The sequence below is a fragment of the Apus apus genome, chromosome 8, assembly GCF_020740795.1.
Source record: "Apus apus isolate bApuApu2 chromosome 8, bApuApu2.pri.cur, whole genome shotgun sequence".
In the NCBI taxonomy this organism is placed as follows: domain Eukaryota; kingdom Metazoa; phylum Chordata; class Aves; order Apodiformes; family Apodidae; genus Apus; species Apus apus.
Window position 1 is genome coordinate 4,574,055 of NC_067289.1, and position 16,289 is coordinate 4,590,343.

Consider the following 16,289-nt stretch of genomic DNA (forward strand, 5'->3'; position numbering starts at 1 on the left):
GCAAGAGCCACTGCTGGGGCTCAGACCTTCAACAGCTCCTTCAGTCCACCAGCAGAGAGTAGCAGCACCCCCGTCATAAGACAGCAGTATTTGTAAGAGTCACAGAAAGTTAAACTGTCCGCAGAGAGTTACACACCTATCACTGAAGATTTGATTTTTGGTCTAGTTGTTTTAATAGTATGACACATAAACTTCGACTTATTGGCAACATTTTAAAATTTATTTTGTTTCTAAAATCTTTTCAGTGATATTAGTGTTCAGTTGCTCAATTTGGCGTGCTTAAAGTACAACAAACACTTCAGGAAAACATATTAAAAATGAGTTGTTGGGTTTTTTTTTCCTTATAAAATGCATCTTTCACTGCTAACAAAACCCTGTTGATGGATGTGGTTTACACCACAAATTTTCTGGTTTTCACTGTATAAGGGTCTCTCAACATAAATCCACAAGTGCTTTCTTTTTATTGTAGCAGAAAATAACCACTTTCCACAAATCAAATGTTAATCTAGCAAAACAAATGGCAAACCTGGTGAGTGTACTTACTCACTGGGCATCAGCTCGCAAGAAAACTAGTTTCTCATTCCTGTACAAAGACTTTAAATCTTATTTCCTTTCTTGTCAAAACAGAACTAAACCAAACAAACTCCCACACTCAGGAAAAGTTTGAAATTGCTTACCTTGAAGAAGCTCCGAAGAAAATACATTATGCTTAGCATTTTGGAAGATTTAAAATGAGGAACTTTTCAATCTTTAGAACATCCAAGGCCTGGGTGAATTCCTACACTCCTGCTGTGTCTTTAGTTACATGCTTTCTTGTTGCTATTTTGGACGGTCTTAGTACAAGGGAAGCATATGAGCCATGCCAGGAGCTTATGCTAAGGAGTTGCATAACAATTAGGGCTTATCTGTGCTGCGCTGTACAGTACAGCAATGCAAACAGGTTTGTTCACAGTTTACTAGCCCCAGAACACTTCTACTAGGCATGCCCAGAATGATGCCATTGTATTTGCTAAAGAAACGAAAGCTATTTGTGAGTGCTTCTAAAAGAACTGGAACTACAAAGGACAGCACATGTTCCCTTGCATCCCCCCCAGCTTTTGCTTTTGCCAACTGCAAGTTCAATCAGAGAGTATTACGTTTGCTGCAGCATTTAAAAGCAAAGGCTCCCACACTATGAGCTTTCTACTTACTATCTTTAAAGGTAAGGAAAAACTGCAGAACAAGTCTTTTGAAATGCAGAAGAGTAAATGCAATTTCAGTTTCTTCTTTCTTCTAACATGAAAGTCCCTTACAGATTATCTGTGCTTCAGCAACATTCAGCAGCACAGAGATACAAGTTACGCCACATAGTGAAGAATCAATCAACATTTGTGGCCAGGACTGTTACAGGCACTCTGCTCTCAGTGCATTTAGGTTTTAAGACAACAGCTACACAGTGCAAGCAAGTTCTGAGAGAGGAATCACTCTAAATTACAGCCACTGTCAGGCACAGCCTGATACTACATACTCTCATTTTTAATCTAACTATGGTTCATATTTAAACTATTCAAACCACCCCCTATTAAAATCTTTACGCCAAGAAGAGGTGCTTTGGGGAGGTGCTTCAGAGTAGCTTCTTATGTTCCACTCTGCTGGCCACAGGGGAGAAAAGCAGACCGAGGTACAGTGCACCCAGCACAGCAAGGTGGGAGGAGGGACACAATCCTGCACCGTGGCTGATGCCCCAGCACTTGCCCAAGACCTCAAGAGCAGCTGTAACGTGAATTGCTCTGTGCAATAGGGGATCTCTGTGTCATCACCCCCCCCCTCAGTAATCACATCCTCCACTCGCCTGGAATTTGCAACACTGCAAACCCCTCTAGTTTCCAGCAGCCATTCTTCTTGCTAGTCCATTTCAAAGAGAAACACTCTTGTTTTGGTAGTGTATGTAAACAAGACATTTATGCATCAATCAAATACTTTAGAGCAGGGAACCATCCTTTTGCCACATACACAATTTCACTGCCTTTGTGGGAGCTGCTTAAGTATACACATAAGGAAGGGCACACTTGTTGGAAATCAGGCCAATAATTTCTAAATTGCAACATAAGGTGCAAATAGTCTGTGGTTTCATTTGCCAAATGACAACACTGCTTCAATGAAGCTTTGTCCTGCCATCTCTTAGGATTTCATGGATAAAAGGAGTGTTTTTCATTAAATCCTAGTTCTAAAAAGATATATATGTGTATCATTATTATATACATACAGCAATCTTTTAAAGTAAACTTTTGGCCCACTATTTGGGAGGAAAAATGCGGTTACAATTTTTAAAATGTCTCAAAACAATAAAATATCCAATGCGAGTTTTAAATCCTTGGAGGGAAACAGGCCTGGCTCATGAGTTTCCCGTGCTTTTATTTGTTGATTCTGAAGTTTAAATTCTTTTGAAGGATTACTTTTCATTATTTGTTCTGAAGTTGCTTTCATTCTTTTACACCCTGCTTTTTAAAAAAATTGCAAGTATGCTTGTGCTTCCTGCATTCCTCTCCTGGTACCGACTCAAAGGGCTATGAGGTTCATGAAGCTCAGCTGAAGCATTCTTTGCCTGAGCCCTGACATCAGACTCTTGAGCAGAAGGAAATGCCCACTAAGTCAAGTCCAGCTCTGCAGTGCCTTGGCATTTACTTTTCACAAATGGAAAGGAAAATAAAGCTTTATTCACATATGAATTAAGGGGTTTTAATAAGGATCAACCTATGCTCATGAAAAGCCAGATTATTACTGCCTAATTTTTTTATCTGCAAGTTTTTCTACTTTCTGCAGAACTGCCCACGTTCAAACAACGTGCCAGAAGCAGCAGGTCCCTGCCAGTGGCCAGGGGGTCTGTCACAAGAACTTGACTCCCTTTTCAGTTGCTTATCTCTTCTGAAATTAAGGTTAAAGCTCAACTGCCCATCACTCACTCTATTGTCCCACACCTTACCTGTTAATCAGCTAGAAAAAAGGGCATTTCTCTCCTGGAAATTAGCTGAGATCTCTCCCTCAGACTGAGGCTTTCCTTGGACTGGTTTACTTCACCACACAGGGTGTGCAAGTTGCACAGTGCTCTCTTAATCCTGTGACTCCTTAAAGACAACACGACTCACTACTGCTCCTGGAAATCCGCTCCCCAAAACTTCAGGAAAAAGCACAAGCAGCTTTCTAGGCACCAGACGGTGGTGAGCCTGCGTCTTCACCGACTGCAGACCCACCTTGGTCCTGTCGTGCCCCTGAAGAACGTAATTACCTCAGGCGTTCCAGCCGGTTCCAGCCGGCCCCGGGGCGGGAAGAGCTGGGCCAATCCGAGCAGCCGGCGCCCTCGTGCCCCTGCGTGGCTGGAAGGGCCGGGCGAGGCAGCCGGGGCTGCAGGAGGGGCTGCCAGCACCTGGGGAGCAGCTCCGCGCAGCCCCTCACAGCCCCGGGGAGCAGCCCCTCGCAGCCCCGGGGAGGAGCTCCTCGCAGCCCCCGGGAGCAGCCCCTCGCAGCCCCGGGGAGCAGCTCCGCGCAGCCCCTGGGGAGCCCACACCTGCTGCAGCCCATGAAAGACCCCCAACCAGAGCAGGTGGATCTGCCTGGAAAGGAACTGCAGCTGCTGGAGAGCCTGAGCTGGAGCAGGGTTATCCTGAAGGAAGCACACACAGCTCATGGGAAGGACCCACGTTGGAGAAGGGAGGAGACATGTGAGGAGGAAACAGCAGAGAGGGACAGTAATGGGCTGACTGCAGCTCCCCATTCCCAATGCACTTCCACCAGTCAGGGGAGAAGTGGAGGAGTCAGGGATGAAGGAGTAAATTTGAGCCTTGGGGGTGGGGGAAGGCATTTCAGCCCTTGTCTTTGTTTCTTACCATCCAACTCTATTTTAATTGCCAGTAGATTCAATTCACTTTCCTAAAGTTGTGTCTGTTTTGTCTGGGATGGTAACTGGTGTCTTTATCTCAACCCATGAGCTTTTTTATTTTACTTTCTCCTCCTGTCCTGCTGAGGAAGGGGAGTGAGGGAGCTGTTAGCATCAGCCCACCACACAGGTGCACTATGACTTCAAACAGACCTAACAGCAATAAAGACAATCTGAAACCTGAATTAATTTGTTATGATATGTGCAAACTTCTGCAAGATCTTCCCCCTTTATCCTATGTCTAATGAAGAAGTCCTTGACAGTAACTTGGATCTGCAAACCTATAAAAAGCCTTCTGATGCCCAAAATTTTGTGTTTTGTAGAACATCAGCCTATTGCCAGTAGACTGTATTTTTTCATAGCTAACCATTCACACTTTATCCTCCTGCCCTTACAAGCAAACAGTGGGTTCCCAGGAGTTCACTACCACCAAGTTCATTTTCAGCATAAGGAATTTATTCCTCAATGTGAACTTGGTGAAAAACATGGTGATAATTTTTTCAGTGTATGTTTCTGAGGTTTCATTTGGTCAATAAGGATTTATTCTCTTTGGTACAGGCATAGAGCTGTTAATCCTCAAGTGCCCAAGGCCAGCTGCTGTTGACCTTTTTCTTACTGATATGCTATCTAACTTTACATGCCTCTCCTGCTTCTTGAAGAACAGCAGCTGAAAACTGTCACATAACAAAATATCCATTTTGCCTTCTGCCACGACAGTAAAAAATTAGTGTTTAAACTGACACTGCCTTCAGCAAATCAGGCACTGTAGGGATTGTGTCATTTTGGTTTCCAAATCAACTCAATGCTAAGAAAATAATTTTATGTTGTTGCAGCTTCATGGCTTTATGTTTTATCAAACATGATGAGTCTTGTGTGCATAGTGCATAGCTTAAAGGACAAGATGGGGACTGGATCTGCCTCCATGTCTCTTCTGAGAGCATCATACACTTTTGTAAGATCCCTTCAAGGAACAACAATTTTGCCCTATCTTGTCTTCCCCTTGGAGTACAAAGCCTAGAAATTTCATTGTTTTCATGTCAGTAAAGACATATCCATCCTCTATTAAAAAAAGGCATTACATAGGGCTCCATGCAACCTTCATTTATATCCTCAGACTCTAGTATTTTGAAATACTGCAACTTGAAAAATAAAGCTCCAATAATGAAGATTTTAAGCTGTCACCCTGGCCTGGGCAGTAAGGGACATGCTGCAGACAGCCATCACTGCCTGAGCAAGATGACTTAAGTGGCCAAACAGGTACTCTAATTTCTGAATGATCATGTAAGACACTTTAATCTCTGGTTTAATTGCTTATTTGCCTTTAGGCAGTTCATTTGGCTACCATCATCATAAAAACACACCTCTTGATGTAGCCTAACATGTTGGTTCACGTACTTTTCAAATCCTGATTTTCCTTCCTGTAATCAAAGCATTTAAGTTTTCTGTCTTCATAGGAAGGTAAGAGATTCTGGGCTTCAAATGGGAAACTGCCCTTCTGGGAGCTGAGATAGGTATTCCTGTGCTTTACCACAGCCTCAGCTCTCAGCTGGGTAAACCAGAAATCTTCACACACCAATGCTGGCCACCATTGCCCAACAAAATCCTCTTACTTCCACACTTCCCAAACAGCAACCAAGTAAAAAATTTCTCATCTACGCTTTACATGACAAGACAGTTTAAGAGCTGATTTTAATTAGGAGCTTCTAAAGAAAAGTAATGAAGAAAAATAATAAAGCAATGCTCAGTCCCATACCTACGGGCAGATGAAGGCATTTTTACTCCAGTCTGACACCTCCATTCAAGACTGAGTCCAGAGATAAGGCAGCCTTGCTATCAATCTTGCAAGGTTTGCTCAGATCTCCAAAGTTCTCTTCTAAGCTATAGGCATAGGCAACACAGAATAAGATGCCTGGAAACATAGTCCAATAGGGAGCTATTGATATGGTTTTAAAAAATATCTTATTCATGTTAATTGAAAAATCCCCTGCAGTAAAGAGCTAAAGAACAACTGGGTAATAATTGCCTTTGACCCTAATAAAGTCAGTGAAATTAATTCCAAACAGAATTTCTAGAAAGAATTTACTAGGTGCAGAGATGATCCAGAGAGGGAGTACTAAGGTCCAAATCTGCAATTTTGCCCTCAAATATGCTCAGTACAACTCAGACAAATGGAAATACTTGAACGCAGTGCAGAAGTAGGCTTCTCTGATTTTTTCCTGTGTCTGGAGAGAAGTCCTGCTGCTAGTAAGATAGCTAGAAACAATATGACTGCCTTCTCCACAATCTCCAGGCCAGGTGGATGGCAGAGGGGTGCTACCACATGCAGATGATGAAAATTATAGGGCACAATGAAAAAGAGTTCCTCTATTTTTATTCTTGAAGTTGTTCAGAATCACGTGTCAACTGTCTCAAAGTTAAAACTACTATCTCAGATTCAAGCCTGCCATTAAGATCTCCTCTGCCTGGTTGGAAATATTACTGTGGTGCAAACAAGAATCTATCACTTCTCTACACTGGACATAACAAATGTCTTTGTCTTTGCATCAGCCCCAGGTACACAGAAAGTGCTGGCACCAACAGTGAGGTGAGATGCAGTGATACCAGAAGAAGGACTAAGTATACAGTGTCAAGCCATTAGACATATGGACAGAAAGAGATATAAACCAGCACTAGGTATTATCAATGTGGGGGAAGGCTGGAAATTGAGAGTTTGCTTTCAGGCCAGAGTTCTTGTTCCACTTTGAGGGTCTAACTCTACTGGAACCAATCAAAGCAGGCCTCTGGGAAGATCCAGTAAGACAGGGAATAAGACAATTCTCTACAAGTAGGTGATAGATACTGGTTAGAACAATTATACTATTTCAATGGCTCATGACATTCAGATTTCTAATCCAGAAAGCTTAATATGTGTAGGAGAGGCAGAGTACTTAATGAAGAGTTTTTTCTGTACAAACAGCTCTTTGGAAACCACTCCAGGAATAGACACAACAGAGAAATTCCCACAAACTACTGTCTCATTTTCTGATGAGATCCCATAGGTGATCAGCAGGGAGTGAGAAACTTTAGAGCTTTTTTCCCAAGCAGGTGACATCATAAAGTTAGTTTTTTGAGATGAGGCCAGTTCTACAGTCAAGAACTACTTCAAAACTGAGAAAAAAAACAAAGTACTTGTCCTCTTGGTACAATTATTCATTGATTAACATATAAATGCTGTTCTTGTTAACCAACCTGTTTTCAGCCAAGGTGTTGTTAGCAATGGTATGCTTTCACTTGTAGCACAAGTAATTAGTTGTGCATACACAGACAATAGCTACACAATACGCAACAGTTTGTACAGCTATAGATGAAGTATGCCACTATTGCCATATACTGCTACCCTTTACAGTGGAAAACATTAAGTAGCATGCAGGCCAAATTGTTGTGTATACAGGCAGAAGAAACAACAATCCTCTGCATTTTTAATACAGAATTATGATCAACTTGCTTTCCTGCTTCCTGCCTGACAGCACTCCTTCTTCCAGGAAAGCACAGCATACATTTCCTGTAGTATATTCAACATCCCTTCACTGTCTGCCCTCTTGCATGTGTTTTTCCTGCAGCATTCTATCATCTCTATATTTTCCTGGGTTTTCTGGTTTTCACTTCTCCATGTTAGATGTGGCTTCTTTTAGTAGGATACTTTTTTGACAAATATCTTTAGAATCTTCTCTTGCAATCAGTTTGTTCTGTAAGAGAGAACTCAATGGTGTGTTCTATGACAGAGAATCCAAGTGATATATGGCCAAGTCCCTGCTTCTAGTTTCCATCCTTCTACAGAACTAGCTTGAGGCCTAAGAACTGGGCACACCCTACCTCTTACCTTTATACTTGTTGGTTGGCTCTGGTACTCATCCACCACTGGAGAACCCAGGTGTTGCTCAGACTTTACAAATAGCTCTTTTACTGGAAAATCCCCAGACAAAAATAGTCCAACAAAGATGAAAAAGTATCTCATTAAAATGAGAAAGTATGCATCTCATTCCTACAATAACATGGCACTTGACAAGACTTAAAGACACATAGTTACTAGCATTAATTCCTTCTGGCAACTTAATACCAGCTGTTACGCAAGCCACGACCTGGTATTTGAATCATAGTACAGATGGCATATAGGAACACCTTCATGGGCAGGTGTCAGAAGCCCCCAAAATCACATTAACTTGAGAATTTGGGAAACCTGAAGTCAACAGGCAGGAGAACAGTCCCAAGCAATGCTCATTAGTTCTTGTCACAGAGCTGTCATGCACCCTGTGTGGTGCAGATGGCTGAGACAGGAGAAAGGAAGATTACAACTAGCACAACAGAAGCTGCTGCAGATTTGCACTGCAACAAGCAGCAAGACAGGAGGGTGAAGTTCCCAGACTACCAGCCTAGCTTGCTCCTAGCTATCACTTCCTCAGTTCTGTACTCAAGATCAAATACATTTGTGAACCAAAAATAGAGCTCTGTTAGTGGATAAAGCTGCACAAATGCAGCTACAGCTGCAGGACTGATACTGCACTAGACCATCTGTTTGGGATCTCTGGCTCAGGCACCAAAACCTCATGCTATTTATCTTTGAGCTATTCCAAGCCATCATCATATATTTAATATGTGTTCCAAGGATTAACTGTGTGTGTATTGACTTCACCTGGTATCTATTACATGAATACCTAAGAATTCAACCTTAGTCACTCATCAGTACCACAAGACTTGCCATGTATTTATTATTGGTATTGGTGGTGCACCTCAAATGCTGATTTTCAGCTTGTTGTGCCCTAAAGCATTTGTGCATCCAATGGAGTGATATGGCTGGGGACTGTGGAAGTCCATGTTTTACCTGGAGTATTAATAAGTAAAGCGTGTATGGAACGGAAAGAGACCACATGTAACCATGTAAGTGCTGCTAATCTTTAATCCCACCAGGAATGTTATTCTTCCTCTACTTCCTCTCAGGGACATATTCATGTTAGATAAATCTTAGAAAGCTGAGGACATCTGTTAGAAGGATACCAAATCAAATGCTTAGGCCTCTACTCAGCCTTTAAAACATTGGTCTCCTTTACATGCCAGGAGAGCTGCACTATTTATGAGGCTATACTGATGCTGCAATAATAATAAAGATGAGGCTACATGCACTTCAGCACAAGCTGTACAAGTCCACTGGGAAATTCAGGATAATATCAGACAGCTGCACCTTCTTGGCTACTAATTTAGTCCAGGTAGGATAAAGCTACCCTATGTAACCAACCCCTGTTGTAGCTGCAACGCATACAGGCCCCTGCAGTGATCTCTGCAAAATACACAGTTTGGGGATATTGCTCTGGTTCCACACAGCTCTAGTTTTCAAGGAGGCTAAGAAAAGCTGGAGTCTGTACAAATCAAAACAAGCTGAGTGTTGTTGCTGTGTGGCAGGTAGCCCTGTGGAAGGAACAGAGACACATACAGCTGCCAGCTTTGGCCCAGGTGCAAAGACCATTAGCCTGGTCCCCAGACTATAAGCAGCAAAATATGGTTTGATCTAGTTACCTTGCTGATTTTAGCTCTCAGCCTTTCTCCACTCTGGACAACAGGAAGGAACAGAAATGTTTTCCAAAGTACATCCAAGTCCTTCACATAATCCCAGTTCAAGTGGCTAGGGCTTTAAGAATTTATGTAAGTCCTGCAAAGTCTTGTGATACTTTGCAGCTCCCCATACCTTAGAAGGTTCACCATGAGCATGTGCTGCTTTCCAGAGGTGCCAAGAGTCACAGGTAGTCACAGGAATAATAAAACCTAAAAAACTAATTTCGTTTTCCAACCTACATAACCCTTCATTTTTTGGCTTCCCAAATGAGCAACAATAATTTCATTGTAATTCTGAGATTTTTTCATAGCAACTTGCCATGACAAGAATTGGAAAATCTGAGAAAGTCTGACAGTGAGATAAAAGATAAATAGTTATGACATTTCCAGAGAGGAGAACTGGATCTGGATTATCTAAGCAATAGAGAAAGTCAGAGATGCAGAGCATTACACACTCAAATGAGCTCACATTCACCAGCCCGTTTTGTCTGCACAGCCCAAAGAACCCAGACATCAATGCCAGTAAAAAAATGGGTGATGAGACTCTCTGACTAAACACCCTAACCAGCAGCACTTTGTTAGAAAAAAAGCCCTGAAGATCTAGCAAATCTATTTTCTAAACTGGGCTAAGTGTAGATTTGTTGTATTTTATTTTTGCCAAAACACTGCTATTGAATGTTTAAGATCCCTTTGAGAGTTCAAGGCGTAAGGAAAAGAAAATCAATCACATTACCCCGTGAAGAATACTTTAAAAATATTTTTACAGTAATGGGCCAAATTTTACACAGTGTGTCTATAAAACAATGTGAATACTTTGGCTTGCATTTGCTTATGCACTGACACAGTGCTATGTACTGCAAGTTCAAGCTTGCACACACCCATCTGTATGTGCTAAGCCTGCTCTGATCACTGCTTCTGCTCCTGTCCACTGCACTGGGTCTCCTATCTTGAAGAAGTAATCTGCAAAAAGTTGCTTTCCAGTCAGCAGTAGAAGCAGGGAAGATGGAAATAAGGGAGAATGCTGCCCCAAAACGAGCAGTTTTGGCAAGAAATGGAAATGTTTCAAACTGTCACTGCATCCTGATCTTTATGTTGTTTGTGTGTGCCTGGCATTAGTAACTGGACTGAAAGCCAGCTTGATTGTCTATGAGTAGCAGTAAATCAAGGCAGGACATGAAGATTTCTTTTGAGTCATTAAGGGTTAGCTACTAGTTTAAGAGCCTGCCAGATGCTCCCTTTGCCTCTCCACAAAACCTAGGTCTTTCCTACAAAGTATGATACAGACTAAAAGAAGTTCCTAGAAAACACGTGTTTACTGAAAATCCCATGTTAGGAGAGTCACTTTTCTCAGGCTGTCAGCTATATACCAAACCATGCTGGAAACAGCACTCCACTGGCTTACAGGGTTTGTCATTCCTTATGCCCTTTCAGTCTGTGCTATTTAATCACTGAGCTTCAAATCACATGTACTAAAGCCCAGGTGAGTCACTATCATCAAGAAAAACAAGATTAAGCCTGTCATAGCCCATCTGCTCCATGCACACAAAACCAGTTGCACAGCTCCAGGACAGTGAAAGCCATAGAGTGTCATGGAAAGAAGCCAACTTCCTTTTTGCTATATTCTCCCTTTGTCATATTCCCTTCAGTGCAAATTAGTATTAGTAGTATTTTCTTGCTTTTTTCTTACCTGAGCTTTGTGCTGTTTTTCATAAAAATCTCACCCCAACAATCTTTTCTACAAAGAGAAGTTCACTTTAGTTTACACTTCCTAGAAGTGTGTTGATACAGCAGAAAAGTAACAAGCTGCTTCATGCCTTGACAACACTACACCAACTATTACAATAATACTTCAAACTGCTCCACCAGACATTGTACTGAGCTACTGCACAGTAGAAAACAAAGGCTTTCATATATATGACAAAAGTCATTCAGGATGAAATGAATTCTAGATACTTCCATTTTGAACTGGAAAAACTGATTCTGATTTGGAAATTGACCAAGATGACATATCCACCTAGAAAAAAAAATCTGTGTCCTCTAGCTGTCTTATTAAATCATGTGATGCTAGGACCCCTTCCTCAAATAAACAAGTCCATTTTAGTTGTGGATTACTCTTTCCTTGCTCTAAATCTGCTACTTTGTTTGAAAACTTCAAGAATCTACATCTCCACTTAGATAGTAACTCCAAGTAACTAATTCCATATTCCTCTTTTCTAATGAAGGCAACATTAGAGGAGCAGTAAAGATGTCTGGATTACGTTTTTCTATGCCCTAATCAGTTTTATGTCAGCAACTACAGCACAGCTTTTTATAAGGCTTTTTATTCCCCTACGAGTAGTTCAAATGACACACGAGACTGATTTCCTTCCATTTTAACTCCTTACAAGCCTTATCTAGAGAAATAGCACTTGTGCTTCTACTTCCAAGGGTCCCAGGTTTTGTAGGAAATATCCACCAGAAGAACAGCTAGGGAAATGAGGACTAAAAAACAACTTTATTTCCTCCACAACCTTTTCTATACCATATAAATCCATGTGACACATCTCATCTTTGACAGGAGCTACTCCTGAAGCTCATGCCTTCCATTTCCTGCAGATCAATTAAGGGGATATAAGGATATCAGGTATGGTTTCAGCAAACTTTTTTTCATATAAGGTTCCACTGATAATCAGCATTATCCCAGAAAAGTTTGCTTGTTTAGGGAGCCCTAAATATAAATGAAAGCATAGTTTCCATGTGAATCCTAACTTAGGTAAACCGTAAGTATCCGTAGTGGCTTTGAATTAATATCTGATTTCTTTTTGCAAGGAGAAGATTCTGTAGAGACTGTATCAGCCAGAATTTTCACACAGGAATACTGAAGACAGGCTCTATACTAAGCAGCTGATCATTTCAACTGTCATTTCATAGTTTGCTTTTAGGACCCCTGTTTGAAAACACGGATCAGGACTCAAACTGTTGAGGATCTTAAATATGATGTGCAGTTCTCACCAGGCACAATGATCTACTCTACTCTTGAGATGTCAGAAATATCAAAGATTCCTTTTGAGCTCAAGGGATTATCAATACTGTTTGCAGGATCCAACCTTGCTTCTATCTTGGTACCTTCCTGATCAGTTAAAGGAAGTGAGCTGAAGATGTTCAGCTTTTGAAACACAGGTCCTCATCATCCCAAACACTTGCTATATATACCTTTCCAACAGGAAAGAATCTTTAGCTCCCCTGTTAAAAGCAAACAGAAATACTTCATTATGTGAAAAACCCCACACTTTCAGGCTGTTTATAAGTAGACAACTCACTTCTGGAAGCCTTTATGACTGGTTTAGCATAAACACAAGCCTGTTCTACTACTTAATTTCCCAGGGACCACGCAGAAACACTTAATATCCAGGATGTTTGAAGAATGGTTATCCCTCAGATAGGAGGAACTCTATGAAACCAGTTTTACCATTCTGTCTTTTCAAAGGTAAGAATGTACAGGGTGTTGTCTGATGTTCTTGCTGGGAGAACACAGGGAAGGGGATGAATTAATGCATCTGCAGTATGAAATTCCAGAGTTTGGCAGAATATTTCACATGTATTAAACTGACAGAGAAAATTGCTGTTTACATTTCACTCAAATGAAAAGACTGTATATTAATCACTTTAAATTGGTGCTTGCTAGAAAAGGACATAAGCTGGCAAACAGGCCACTGACAGCATTGGTAACAAGCTTTCCTCTAAACCTTACATTAAATTCAGTGAATAGGTTTATTTTTCATTTTTAGTTGTGTTCTAAACTGGGCCTCTTCTCAACTTCAGCTTTCCCCCAAGACTTCCACAGACAACCCCACACAAGTACAGATACTGTCCTTTGACTTATTCCTCCCTGAACAGAGCAATTTGCCTTAAATGATGAGTCAGTTTTAACTACAGAGGAAACCTTTGCAACAAGTGCTCCTCCATGGGCAGGCCTGGGATGGAAAGGAACTTGGCAGAAAGGAGCTTCACTGATGAGATGCTTTTATGGTCCCATTCGTATTGCCACTTTCATTGTAATTTTGTTTGCTGCAAAGTGCATTTATTTAATAGGAGAAAAATATGTAAGATATTCTTGTAAGTCTCTTTTATAGCTAAGACGCTTGGCTCCAGTTTATATGCCACACTTCTGGCAGCAGATAGACAAAAGCCAGATTAGAGGAAGCACAAAAGGTACACATATGGAAACTGAAGTACTTTATGACTTTGGGAAGAATGGAGATGTAATAAATAAGAAACAGAGAAGAAGCTTTCAAGTAGAGCAATTATGTGAAAGGACGGAGCAGAGACAAGCTGTCTCATACCTGTTGTACCTCCCTTCCACCTCCACAGTTCTAACAACTAAAGAGTAATGTTTTCTTTTGATCCTCCATGTTTCAGTGGATCCTGTGTGATACCATGTAGAGTAGAACAGCTTCAATGGAAAGGCACAAGAACCCTGCTACCACACAACAGTTCAACACACAGTTAAGCTATGAGGGGCAAGAACACAATTCCAAATAGTGAGAAACATGGAGTTTAACCCTCACATGGAGGAAAGAAATCAACATTAAGTCTCCTGGGTCCTGACTGAGTGTTCTAACTACAAAGATACTGTGTAGAAAGTGAAGCCACTCTCTCCTGACAGGTCTTTCACTGTATGCAAAGCCCAAATATAAAAATATTTCTCAGATAAAGCAGCTCAGGTAAGATGAACAGAAGAATGCCTAGTTTATTAATTCCACCATATACTGAGGAACTGGGGAATTTACCGAGCAACCCCAGCTGCAGAGGAACTTGACAATTTGTATCTTGGACTCAGGTATTTATTCCTACCTAAGACTTCTCTGGATATAGCATTTGACTTCTATGCTCCTGTTTTGCCAGCTTTTCCCCAAGGATAACTGTGCCTCCTGAATTGATATAATAGAACAGAAAACACAAAAAATGCAAGGTACTCACCTCCTATGGGAGTGGAGGCACACACATTAACTAGAAAGGTGTGAGGGCTCTAAGAACATTATTAACCTTCATAAAGCAGGCCTACATAATACCAGGAAAATCAATGAAATTAACTAGTAAACACAGCATCCAAAAAGGCTCCAGGTACAAGGTCTGAGACATCAACTAACTCAAGATCAACCCCATTTAATATAAAGGATTCAGTTCTGGAAACTCCTTGTTTGACAGAATCAAACAATAGATAACTCCCCGTAGCTTGTAAGTATGCAAAAAAAAAAAATAAATTACTTTGCTGCTTTGAGCTTCTGAGCTGCAGTTTTTGCACCTATGTGGGACACAGTCCTAGAAAGGGCTGAACACCTTAAGGCTGCATTGTTGTCAGATGAATCATTAAATTACATTTTGTTATATTGTATATGATATTTGGTGTATTGTTATATATTTAAAAATCTATCATAATACATAAAAGAAAGGAGTGAACTTACAATGTATACTTGGTATTGTCAGAGCTTGGTAGAATGCTATAAAATTAGCTTTGAATTAAAGGACGTTCCTGAAATTTGTTTCAAGACAGCTGTAAGGACTATAAGCTGGCACCTGCTATGGACCATGCTGAAATAAGAGTTTTTCTGCACCTTTTCTTATAATGCTTAAATATTTCCACTTAGAGAAGACAGAATTTGTTTTAAACTGGTAGAACACAGATTATCAGTTTCAGTCCCTGCAGATACAAAGAGCCCTTCTGACTGTGCCATGAATGAAAATATGTTCCCAACTCAAATAGAAGTGACTCTGCACCTGGATATGGAGCTGCCTCTTCTCAAACGTACTATCTTCTGCTTCTCCAGCAGTACTTCTCCCAGCACTTCCTTGGCTCTCCTGTGCAGAGATATTAAAAAACAATAATTCAGCCTTTAGGAAACAAGGAGCCATCAGTACCATTGCTTTCAGTTCACCTGCCCATGGAGGGGAAAAAAGAAAAAAGTTTTCTTAAGTAAAAACTATGTATATAAAATAAGTTTAAAGGAACACCACTCTGGTTACAAAATCAAGCCAAATTTATGATTATTTGTGTGACACTAAATCAGCTTCCTTATGTACAGTCTTTAATTGTATGGCCTAAAGGGTTTTTCACAAGTTCTGTGCTTCACTCAACACAGGAATGGACAATACTCTGTTAATACTTGGCTTTATTATCATTATTCAGGGTACAAAAAAGAGGAGAAAAGAAACTGCATTAGCCACTAGAATGTCTCTATAGCCCCAGGTACAAAGGGTGCTGAGGGCATGCTGGTGAGGAAGAAGAGGCTTCATTTGGGTACCACTATGGATTTCCAGGAGGAGATAAGTTTCAGCAGTTTATAACTCTGGCAACTCAAATAAACTCACTTTGTACTAAGAGATTAATTTATCCTTTTCTTATCTTCTTATCCCTCCAGTCTTCCCATATCCAATCTGTCCTCAACCTGTAGTCATCTGGATGTAATGTTGCTGCCCTCTGTATCCCATGTTTGTCCTGATGATCAGACACCAGTCCACTCAAACCAAGAGGGATCAGTGAAAGTAAATGTGAAGTTCCCACTCAAAATCTGAAAAGAAGGCAACAAGTGGCAGAATCAACTTCTGCTCTGAGATCCCTTCCCCCCCCCAGTTCAATGCAGTCTTAATGAAAACTTTGAAAATAATGACAGACATTCAGGTTTGACATGAGTGACATCCCTGGAGAAACTGGCCATAAGTAAGGTTTTGCTGTCTTTGTGGGAGTTAAATACAGTGGGTGGAGTTTCTTTATAATCTGGCCAAAGAATAAAGTCTCACTGTCTGCTCTATTATG

The 16,289-nt window shown here is 40.9% G+C and overlaps 1 protein-coding gene across 1 annotated transcript in view; it reads right to left on the reverse strand.

Annotated features, from left to right (window-relative positions):
- Positions 1-16,289, reverse strand: part of ARHGEF4 (Rho guanine nucleotide exchange factor 4) — a 186,087-nt gene that overhangs the window by 156,619 nt on the left and 13,179 nt on the right. The window contains exon 2 of the mRNA XM_051626519.1: positions 15,254-15,334. The gene's annotated coding sequence lies outside the window, so the exon portion shown is untranslated. The remainder of the gene's footprint in view (positions 1-15,253; positions 15,335-16,289) is intronic.